Raw genomic sequence first — 12,787 nt, forward strand, 5'->3', positions numbered from 1 at the left:
TGTATTTTTGCAAACTTTTCTGCAGAATTCTTCCACTAGTTCCAAATTTACATTGAACATTCTTCATAAATATATCAAATATAAACATGCCACGTTTAATTTCCGTTAACACACGTGCGTGAAGTATATACAGCACATAGCAGGTGTGTATATTATACCAAGAAAGCGAATAAAACGGTAAGTTTCTTAAAGTAATAAATGAATTATGAATGGTCGGGTTACTCGTTGAATATATTTAGCCATTAACATGAATATATTTAGCCATAAACATATATAAATCATACCTTGATTGATTTCAACTTCCATGTTCACATAGTCTTTAAGGGGACGCATACTTTGAAATTAGAAAAAAGTGGGTGGGGTATTATAAAATTTACCTGCAAAAAAGTACAAGGTTTTGGTAAATGAAATGAATACTGTTTCAACTGTTATAACTACACAAAGGATTGCTCACTAAAATAAAAATGAGAAAAACTGAAACAAGAAAGTTATTGTTGAATTACATAACACTTCTTGTGTACATTCAAAGTCAACAATTAAGACTTTTTGGTGCGAAAATAATAGTGCTTCACTTTGTCCAAACATTTATCAATGTCCTACAGATTCTAATTTAAAGAAAGAATGTGAAATAAGTTCACTGTCTTGCTTTTCATTTGGCATATGTGAGCTAAAACACATTATTTAGTTTGTTTACAAAGTAGTGCATAAGAAAAGATACGGTGGTCAAGGAATGCCACATTACAAAACTAAAAGAGTATATTCCCCTTAATACATTAAACATTTATCATTACAGAAGTCTAGTGGCTTACAATAAAGGCCTAGAAATGTTGCCATTATTAATTTTTAACTTGGTATTCATGAATTGCAATGCACTTAAATATCAAAACACATTCAACAAACTTTTGAAAATGTACTGTCTTAAAAATCCCTAAAATAAGGTATGAAATTTTGTTGAGAGGTCCGATCAATGTGTATATGTGCAAAAGCAACATTCTAATCTTGTTCACAAAAGTTACTAATACACAGCAGGAATGTCAATGATCAAAACTGGACGAATATACAGTTATCCTCATTTTAATGTCATTTATAATTTGTCCTTGAATTCTCCACCATACTTTTCATAACTCTGTTTGCACGAGTTGCACGAGAATGCTGTCATTCACGTAAAAAAATGGGGTCAAATAAGTTGTAAATGCAATATCATGTAAACGTAGTTAATGGATTATGCAGTTCAAGATAAACTTTATCTCATAACGTAACGAACATGTATAATGTTGTAACAACAACTTTACTTACACTAATTTAAGTAGCAGTCGGTTTATAAGTGACTTTATCGATTCATTTTGTGTTTTGTTATTGTTGTCAAAAGTATAACGGAAGTGCCTCACAACTGAAGCGGAAACCAGTTTGATGCGCAAAGTAGTCCACTGTAGGTAATATTTTTTGACAAATGTCCACAGAAATTAATAATTTTCTAATATTAAAGACGAATATCTGAATAGGATTCATTATTTGATAAGAAATTATAATCATCGACATGTTTTTTTTAAAAAGCGTACACGTGCTGACACCTAAGTTGTCTCCCGTTGTTTATTAGAGTTACCTTTCGTCCGGCGCAGTAATACATTTGCAGTGAATCCCCGAGAAGTCGTGGGAAAATTAAAAACCATGTAAACAAACTAAAAATAACCACCTTTTCAAGATGAATTTCAAGTGATCGGCATTATGCATTTAACCCGCCTGACCTGTGTAGCATCTTAGATATCTGTTCTAAGGTATTCATTGTGTAGAATGTCATGTTATGCCCTTGCAATGCTAATCCCACTCTGATTTTTTGTTTACATTTTTTATCAATGAGAAATATGGCGTCCATCCCGAGATGAACTGACGTGGCGTTAAATTTTTACATGTTTAAGCAAACCTGGTGTGTTAGAAAGAAAATCTCATCCCTTCAACATTATTTGGAACACTGTTATTGTAAAAAACCTGTTTTTTCCTAATACAAAAGCTTAATATTTTGTGTTGAATGTACTTTCACAAACACCTCTGTTTTCCTATTACATTCATAGTACCACATCCTTATCCACAAAATACTGAATATTACAGGTGTCCATCAGTATTATATCAGTTTAGGAATATGTTTTTTATTTTCCCACCATCAATTTCTTGAATATGCACCCCTTCCGCATTGCTGTATGAACTGTGAATGTAGCAATATGCGTCCCCTTAATTGCATCTATTCAGCACGAAATTTTCGTACATAAGGCTTGCAATGTTTAAATCTCCCAAAGGGGTACGTGAAATATAAAACATCACAGCATTATAATAACATTTATTTATATTTTAACAAGTATGGACAGACACTATAGACGGCTTGATTTGGCCCTACTAGCCGAATTGGTACGACCTCCATCTGATGCTATAGAATATATGAGCCGCGCCATGGGAAAACCAACATAATGGCTTTGCGACCAGCATGGATCCAGACCATCCTGCGCATCCGCGCAGTCTGGTCAGGACCCATGCTATTCGCTAACAGTTTTTCTAATTGTAATAGGCTTTTAAAGCGAACAGCAGGGATCCTAACCAGACTGTACGGATGCGCAGGCTGGTCTGGATCCATGCTGGTCTCAAAGCCACTATGTTGGTTTTCCCATGGCGCGGCTCATATGGATTTGACTAGGATGATTTTTCTGAGCCTTGTAGTGTAAGTCCCAGATCCTATACTAGATGTTCGCCAAGGGTTATTTCATGGTATGTTTTATATTTCGTTTATCACCTATGTTATCTTTCAACGGCGGAAATTTTACATTACAATGCATTTCGGCCATTTTGTGCGGAATAAATACATTTACCTAGCTAGTTTTCTCAAATTTTCTCAGTATCTTTGTAGCTAGATTTTTTTTTTAAATAAAATGTTCGGTGTATTCATTTACAATGTATATCTTATTTTGTTTACCTAGTGTATGCATGTAGCGTTTTTTATCCTCTTTTGTCCATTTCAGGGGACAACTACTTGTACGAAGGGCGCGATGGTTTTACATCTTTTGCAGACAACATACATCAGTTTTTTCTACTATACAGATGAAACACCAGAAACAATGCTACAGCTTCTCGCTGAATCAGAACTACAGCCTCTTAAGTAATATTAACAGGATACTGTTATTTTGCATGTGGCTTAATCAGGCAGTTTCCAACATTTTCAAGTCTGGCCGTTATATTTGGTATTAGTTTAACAACAGTGAAAGATGAAATTGCAGTCATTTTGCCTTGTTTTCAGAACAAGTTTTGTCCTTTAATACAGTGATCATCCATAGAACTTTGGCGTTTAAAGGAATGAAAATGGGATGGACTAGACAGTGCCGTAGGTGCCATTGATGGCATATCTCGACCAATGAATGAGCCGCAACAACAGTTTTATTCGGGATACCGGCAATGCCACTGTCAGCATACGCAATTTGTAGTTGATTATGAGGAATTATTTTGCCACATCGAGTCTGGCATTTTCGGTCATTTGAATAATGCGCAGCAATATAATTTATCAACGAAGATATCCTTTGATAACACCATTTACCACTCCGCAGATAAACAGACGCAACAGAGAACAAAGGAAGTGCAAGAAATTTAATATGTTGTTGCAGAAATGCAGGGTTACTGTAGAACATTCTAAAGGTGAATTAAAGTGCAATAAGTCTGTCAGTTCAGTTTTGGCGACAACAGAGGTCAGTCCTTCCTAAGGTTGTGAAAATATGCTGTACCATGATTGTTAGAAGGAAACATATGACTTGATATTTTAATTGAATGATGTACAGACTCCTGTGGTAATGTTTTATTATTCATTGCACTCTTGTCTTGATAAAAGCCCCAGGATTTGTCCGAAGTACATAATATTACTTCATAGTCGTGTACATATACATTTACGTCGAAAAGGTCGAATTTGTTCATTACCAATAATGTTCACTAACAGTATGAGCGCACGTGGAATGTTCTGTTCTGTAGTTAATATCAATGTATGCAAGGTAAGTCGAAAAAAATCTGTTAACTGGGTTCCTGAACAGTGTCATGACGACAAGCCCCTACGACTTCTACAAACAAACCAGTTTTGTGATCAGGGTGTCATTGTAAACCTAAAGTGACCGCCTTTCCACCAGTATATTACATTTGGCATTTGAATACAGATAAGCGATAGTAAGACGGCAACAAAATTTGATAAGAACGAATCAAATTTCAGTTGGACAGCTGTGCAAGAATCTTTTGTCATATTGAAAGATGCTTAAATATTTAAGCAAGTAACTTGTAAAATACAAGTCTACGCTGAACATTCTGACTGAACATAAGCTCCACCATTTCCATTTACAACATGTTTTAGCACTAAAATGACATCGCGATTTTTACCACAAAATGTCAATATCCATCCTCACCGTGACAATGGTTTTATTGATAATTCACGTTAAACAAGTACGTTTCTCCTAATATTTGGTCTACGGATCGCGGGGTCGCGAGTTCGATCCTCAGGCGGGGCGTATGTTCTCCATGACTATTTGATAAACGCCATTGTGTCTGAAATCATTAGTCCTCCACCTCTGATTCGTGTGGGGAAGTTGGCAATTGCTTGCGGAGAACAGGTTTGTACTGGTACAGAATCAAGGAACACTGGTTAGGTTAACTGCCCGCCGTTACATGACTGAAAGACTGTTGAAAAACGGTTTGAAACCCAAAAGCAAACCTAATATTTTATTCCAAGGCATGCGTGAATAATTTTCTTCTCGATTTGTTATTCGATGCGGTGCTGGACAGATGTTGAGGCCCATCCGCAGATATTTTCATTATAACTCGCGAATTATATGTAAATATGAAAGCACTTTAAAATGACTTTACAAATGTTTCTTATTATTATTAATTTGATTTTATTACTGGCAAGAAAGCTTTAGAAATCAAATATTTTTCAGAAATGCAGCGGTGAAAATACTTTCTGACTTTTTGAAACTTATTTTTTTTTTATTAGTATTGCATGTGGCATTTCAAGATATCAAAGACACCATTCTCTTTTGTTTATGTTATTTAACATACTTTTTCAGATTTGTAACAAGCAGTAAATGACCTGATGACTTATAAATTCCAAACATTTAAGATAAAAAAAAATTGACTTTCATGTTTACTTTTGTACTCGATGTATGCAAAAGTCACAAAGTTACACCTCTGTACCACGGACCACCAGTTATATATTGCCATAATACAAGTATTATCCATTCATTTATTTGTGTTCAAACTGTTTTAGTGGTTGAAATTATATTTTGTCCAATGGGCTTGCAGTATTTTTCAAATTTGTCCGATGTTTATTTTGGTAAATCAACAGTAACCTGCCATTCTTTATTAACTTGGTAAATCGGTTGAATTTACTACGTACAGTATTGAATTCCATTGCGCAGGCGTCGGAGGTGTGGACAGTTCCTATAACAACGCACTGACAGTACATAGATATGATTTAGGGTTTGAAAAAAAACCATATTTTTGTAATGAGTCTTTGGTACACGTCTGTTAACAAAATCGGGATAGCATAATTTAGCTTAAGTTAGGTAGAATGAATGACAAAGTAATTTCACAACTTTAATGATTTCACATCAGAATACTTACATTTTTATTTTAAGGTTTCGATGGAGGCCTTGAGAAACAAAATCAAACAACACCAAATCATAGAAAGAAAGAGTTGTTTGACATGAAAATTGAACAGCATGTAAAACATGTATATTACTTTACGAAACAAGTGTCAATATACTGATATAAACATTGAATTCCGGAAAAGGGCTGCCTAAAGGGGCTCCACTTCCGGACAGTTAAACGCCTTTAAAAACTCACCATTTTCAAAGAACAGTTACACATGTTCGTTTTGATGCATTTGCAATAGCGTGCGAGTGGTGAAATTTCGCATAACAAGGTGGAACACAGTTTTCAGCAATTGTTTATCTTTATTTCTTTACAAATGGCATTCATTTTCAAAGGTAGACAACTGTTTCCGATTATCTTAAGTACAAATGGCATTCATTTTCAAAGGGAACAACTTTTTCCGATTATTTTAAGTAATCTTTGAGAAAAAGTTGTCTCCCTTTGAAAATGAATGCCATTTGTAAAGAAAAAAAGATAAACAATTGCTGAAAACTATGTTCAACCTTGTTACGTGAAATTTCACCACTCGCACGCTATTGCAAATGCATCAAAACAAACATGTGTAACAGTTCTTTGAAAATGGTGAGTTTTTAAAGGCGTTTAACTGTCCGGAAGTGGAGCCCCTTTAGGCAGCCCTTTTCCGGAATTCAATGTTTATATCAGTATACTGACACTTGTTTCGTAAAGTAATATACCAGGCACGTGTCCAGGTGGGGGGCCAGGGGGCCCGGCCCCCCCCCCCCCCCCCCCCCCCCCCTGGCTGGCTAGTTACGATTTTTATTACTATGGGCCCCTCAATTAACAAATTTATACACCAGCGCAACTGGCTTGATTTGACAGCAATACACAGGCTAAAGAGCCATAAAACTGTGTCCGATAGTGGAAATTAGCCCCAGGCATGTCACAGGTATAACTTTATCTGTGCATGCTTCATTGATCGCTTGATCGGTACTTGATTGGGTAGTGGAGAAACTGTTATGTTTTTTACTCTTTGGAAGTGTTATAAAATGATCAGAACATTGTTGGTTTTGTTAAGTAAATCTTAAAATGAATCTGAAAATTGAAACATTATGATGGTTGTATTTTGTTTTTACATTAAGGCACATTCCCCAAATTTATTAAATTGATACATATTTATCCTATCTTTTTATTTTACAACAATTATGAATTTGAAACTACTGTATCAATTTTACTCTTTTGGGTCCAATTACCTTACTTAAAAACTCTCATAGTTTTAAAAGTAGTTTCTCAGTAAATCTTACAAAACGCATCTAAAACTCGTTACTTATGAGGGGTTTTATACATAAAAATATCATTTAATATGTGCTGTGATGTTATAGTTTGTACAGTCAAAGAAGTATAAAATACACATCTGTTTATTTTTATAGATCTCTGGTACAGTTAAGAGTTCATTGTCATTTGAAATCTATGATGTAAATAGTAATTGTCATAATACTTTGTTTGTTTTGTTGGAAATCTAAAAACATTTGGCCATTTTGCAAATAGGATACCCTTAATAATTAGACTAGCCACTAGACTGATAATTACGATATTTCTATGATTTTTTTTCTTTTTTATGTTCATAGAGACAAAAGCCAGTCTATTTTAGAGATTTTCTAAGAGGACTGATGTTAAAATTGTAATATTGGACATAGTATATAGACTGGCTCAGTTCACTACATGAAATCATAAAAATGTGGAAAAAAATTATCATAGTCTAGGAGCTAGTCTACTTAATAATCATCTTAAAACTTCAACATTTTTTTCAACTGGGTATCATACAGAAAAATAAGTCCATACAATGTGACTGTACAATCATACATACATTGAAAAGGCTTGATGAAATGATTAAAAAGTAGACTTTCCCTTAAATATATGATACATTCATGCATCCTTAAAGGTGTTTCAGGTAGCAGGAAAATGCATCTATTCATGTGCCATATTAAAAAAATTTCGCAATCGGGAGGGGATACCCCTCCCGAACCCACCCCAGGTTGGGCCCCCCCAGCAAACAAATCCTGCACACGGGCCTGTATACATGTTTTACATGCTGTTCAATTTGCATGTCAAACAACTCTTTCTTTCTATGATTTGGTGTTGTTGGATTTTTGTTTCTCAAGGCCTCCATCGAAACCTTAAGTTCGTAGAAATAAAAGTTAACAACACAGATACACTTCATATATCGTCCTAAACTGTCTCCAAAGTCTAACACGAAGAAAAATTTAAACTTGAAAAACTCAAAAAACTCAAACTTTAAAAAAAAAACTTGAAAATATCAACTGTTTTCAAAAGTCTTTCATATCTAGATGTCAAAGATCATTTTTTCCCATCGCTTTTAACAATTACTAGATTTTTCACACAGTTCGGTACATGAATCACTAATCCAACATCCACATGGCAATCACTGCTTGGTAAAACTGGAAATTCCATGGTTGCAGGCCGGGAGTATTGTTCGACCTTAGCAGACGAGATTTTCTCATCAGCTGCTGATGAAACAGTTTCCGTTACACAGAATTTTGGTTTTTCCAGTTTCAGCTCGAGTCCATCGCCTTTTACTTGGACTTTTGGGTTTTTCAACTCCGGCTCGAGTGCATCGCTTATACCGTTCAAAATATCAAATTGTTCTCTCTGATAAGCTTGAACAGCGTTACTCCTATGTTTGCTCCGGCTAGTTACGGCCTTGTCCGCGAAGTTCTTATTGTATAACGTTGTACAAAGAGATACTCGTGCAGAGTGGTTTGTTATCTTACTATCGTTTGTGTCAATACCGGCTTCTGTAAAGAAACGCTTCATCATAGATTTTATTCCATTGTGTGAGATTGTTGCGGCACTAAATTTTGGATTGTTATTTTCATCCACGCCGTCAAGTGGCTGCCTGTACATAGGCCCGGCTCTAGGAATGAGGGCCAGGTACCGTTCATACAATTCAACAAGATTATGCTGTCTGTCCGGTTGTTCATAGTGTCGCACTGGCTCTTGGACAAATTTGCGACCTTTGAGCCCACCTTGCGAGTTTTTACGTTGACCAGGAGTGAATAGAATATAACGCAAATTCTGTTCCTTGTCCTTAAGTATTTTGAACTGGGTAGCTTGACAATTAATATGTTCTTGAAATCCCCTGAAACCGAACAGTTTACCGTTATAGTAAAAAACTGCATTACTTAGTCCCGTGGCACTACTGCTGTTAAATACTCCGATTTCCCACATACGAATTTCGTCACTCATGGTAACAGGATCACTAGAAGACGTTTTGATCCCGACTCCAGCTGCATCCAATTCCTTCATTCGCGTATCTAAACTCTTCCGGAAGTCGTTAAACTGCGTACCTTCCTTAATAAAGTTAATATACAGTTTGCCGCATACGTTTCTTAAGTAACGTTGCAAACGATGGAGTGTGTTCGGTGGGTAATCAGCTCCATCCTGTCTCTTTATCTCCATTATAAAACGCTGTCCCCAGTAATTAAGCATAGCATCGTCCAGCAGCCCTATATCCTCCGGTATGGGATACCCCGGTTCGTACACTGTCACAGGCTGTGCATTGCGATGCCTCGCCCAGTCCACCCAGACTTTCACTGACCACTCGTTTAATGCCCTAGTTTTCTTAGGTACAGCGCCGACATTCTTCTCTCGAATCTGCTGTTCTGACATGGGATCTCCAAACCTAGCTGCACCTGAAATATACCAAAGCAAATAAGTACATAATAAACTAGATTTATGTAAAACAAGAGTATAGTATCTCTGAACGCAAGGAATACAGCACCGCCTTGACACACACAACTACTTTATTATTATATGCTGCACGGATGTGCAGGCTAGTCGCAATCGCAATAAGGCTGGTTTTCGCATAACGCTGCTCATATATTCTATGAAAGCTTCTAAGATCTGAACATTGCATTTAGGATATGAATACCAAGGCTTGGAACTTATTAGTGAATTTTCATTGAAATCTGACCGACAGTTGCACGTACACAACCTAGTATGCATCCCAGTTGCAGAAGTTGCATATTATTGTCTTTTTTATTGTTTTAATTTGATCAAACTTACTCGTAGAAGGATTGGCGACGGTTTGGTGATTGTCACTGATGGCAGACAAGGGTTTCGTATCGCTGTTCGAACGGACACCGTCCTTGGCGTGGTCGTCGGTAGCACTGGACACTGAAAGCACAATGAAATTGCATTCAAATATCATATACTGGTACAACAAGTGGTAGCAAATCCCATAATGGTAGATAGATCTACATGTACATTCCACTATCTGGATTTATTTTAAAGTTTTGTTACATACTAAAAAATCTAGTCTACTGGGCAGAAAGATTTGATCAGATTCAATTAAAATTTTGCACGTGTAGATGCAGGACGACCAGCAATTTGAGTGCAATGCGCCCAATTTACTGCAAATGACAGAATCGAAGAAATTGAGGTTTAGTAGTAATTTGTATGCTTTTAATGTGTACAATGAAAAAGTAAACCAGCAAAAAACATCACCTACCGCGTTCATGTTCCGACGCCCGGGCCCGGGGTATCAGAAGCTCCTGCGTGTTGCCGTAACGGTGGCAGTGGCACATGTTGGCTCGTCACTCAAAACACCAGACTGTAACATTTTTAACAGTTCTGTATCTTCAAGGAGATCAAAGCAGCTGACGTCGAGATTTTTTTCTTCGTCGCCCATTTTACACTTAATTCAATAGCGTGATAGCACGTGTCTTTATTCCGATGGAATGATCTAGATAACTAACTGTCCAGGACACCTCGCTGGAACTAATTTGAATAAAGCTAGTAGGTACCTGTATGACCTGTGACGTAAGATACGTTTGACACTCGCTGCATTAGATTGTGGGCGGGGACAAAGATAGTAAACAAAATATAATTTCTACCACTAAACAGGTTAGTATTTATTAGTAAGCATGTATCAAATTAAATTGGTCGCGCGGTTGCGCCGCGCCAGACCAATTTAATTTGATAAATGCTTACTAATAAACACTAACCTATACATAAAGACTACAACAAGATCAAACATCACAATTAAATACACCTTAAGTCCACTTGAACGTATAACAATGCACTGCGGGTGACTATTTAACCAATGACTTACATGACGTTTTATCCATATTTTGTGCAACATGACCGGTAAATATTCAGCACATATTAATATGGTTAATAAGTCAGAATTGTAAAAAAAAAAACAAGATAAAATTAATTCCTGATGTCACGTAGTAAAAAAACAAAGCTAATTGAATAGCTCACCAGTCTCAGTCCTTCGGATTTCGGGCAATAGTTCTGACTATTGACCGAGAAATTTGTGTATACTCATGCATGCATATTTTGAGGCATTATTTTTCACATTATTCATAATGTTGACAACACACACTGGAAAACTCTTTAGTACTGTATGGGGGAAACACACAAGAAAAGTTGATAAGTTTCAAAAGGCGCACACGCGTGCCATGAAAAACTATATGTTTTTCTTCGGCAACACACACACAAAAAAAGAAAAACATTGTTTTTTATGGGGAAAAAAACACAACAATTAAATAGATTTTTAAAAAATGCGTGCCCACCCACCTGTCCAACCCCTACCGCCGCCTAGTTTAAACGGTTGAGTACATACTTGTTTGGTGCAAAGAAGTATAAAATTTATTTTTATAGCTCTTTGTTTGGTGCAAAATTACGAAAAACCTCTTAAGATTTGAATAAGGCAACACAACAAAAACTGAAAAAACTTTATGTTTTGTATGGGGCAACATACAAAAAAAAAAAAAAATAAAAAAATAAAATAAAGCTTTGTATGGGACTACACACACTGGAAAACTCTTTAGTACTGTATGGGGTCAACACACAAGAAAAATGAACAAGTTTCAAAAAGCGCACATGCATACCTTGAAAAACTTTATGTCTTTCTTTGGCAACACACAAAAAAATGAAAAACTTAGTCTTGTATGGGGCAACACACTCACACAAAATGAAAAAGTTTGTTTTGCATGGGACAACACACACTGGTAAACTCTTTAGTATTGTATGGGGGCAACACACAAGAAAGATTAAACAGTTTGAAAAAGCGCACACGCGTAACATGAAAAACTTTATTTTTTGTATCGGAAAACACACAAAAAAAAGAAAAATTTTAAATTTTGTAAACTTTATGCTTGTTTTGTATGGGGCAACTCACACTGGTAAACTCTATAGAAAAAATGAGAAAACTCTTTAATATTGTATGGGGCAACACACTGGAAAACTCTTTATAATTGTACAGGGCAACACACAAGAAAAATAAAATTGCTTGAAAAAAAGCGCACACGTGTACCATGAAAGCCTGTCAGCACTTACGACTAGATATTTTCACACACTGGTAAACTCTTTAGAAAAAATGAAAAATTTTAGGCTTTGTAAACATTTTGAAAAACTTTATAAATTTTGTAAACTTCATATTTGTTTTGTATGGGGGCAACACACACTAGTGAACTCTTACGTATTGTATGGGGGCAACACACAAGAAAATGAATATGTTTCAAAAAGCGCAGACGCGTTCCATGAAAAACTTTATGTTTTTTTTTTGGCAACACAAAAAAAAAATGAAAATTTTTTAATTTTGTAGACTTTATGTTTGTTTCATATGGGGCAACACACACTAGTGAACCCTAGTTGAAAAATGAAAATTTTTGAATTTTGTAGACTTTATGTTTGTTTTGTATGGGGCAACACACACTGGTATACTCTTTAGAAAAAATGAAAAATTTTAGGTTTTGTAAACATATGTTTGTTTTGTATGGGGCAACACAAAAAAATGAAAAGTTTTACGTTTTGTATGGGACGCCACACAAAAAAATGAAAAGGACTTTAAAAAGAAAACCAGAAAAAAAAAAACGCGCGCGCACCCACCTGTCCAACCCCTACCGCCGCCTAGTTTAAACGGTTCATTTCATATCTAATTTTATTGTTTGGTGCAAAGATATGAAAAACCTCTTAAGTTTTGTATGGGCAACACTGAAAAACTTTATGTTTTGTTTAGGGCAACATACAAAAAAAATGAAAAATTTTAAGTTTTGTATGGGACAATTAACACACACTGGAAAACTCTTAAGTACATGTATCATATGGGGGCAACACACAAGAAAAATGAATACGT

This window comes from Mercenaria mercenaria, chromosome 5, assembly GCF_021730395.1.
Source record: "Mercenaria mercenaria strain notata chromosome 5, MADL_Memer_1, whole genome shotgun sequence".
Classification (NCBI taxonomy): Eukaryota; Metazoa; Mollusca; class Bivalvia; order Venerida; family Veneridae; genus Mercenaria; species Mercenaria mercenaria.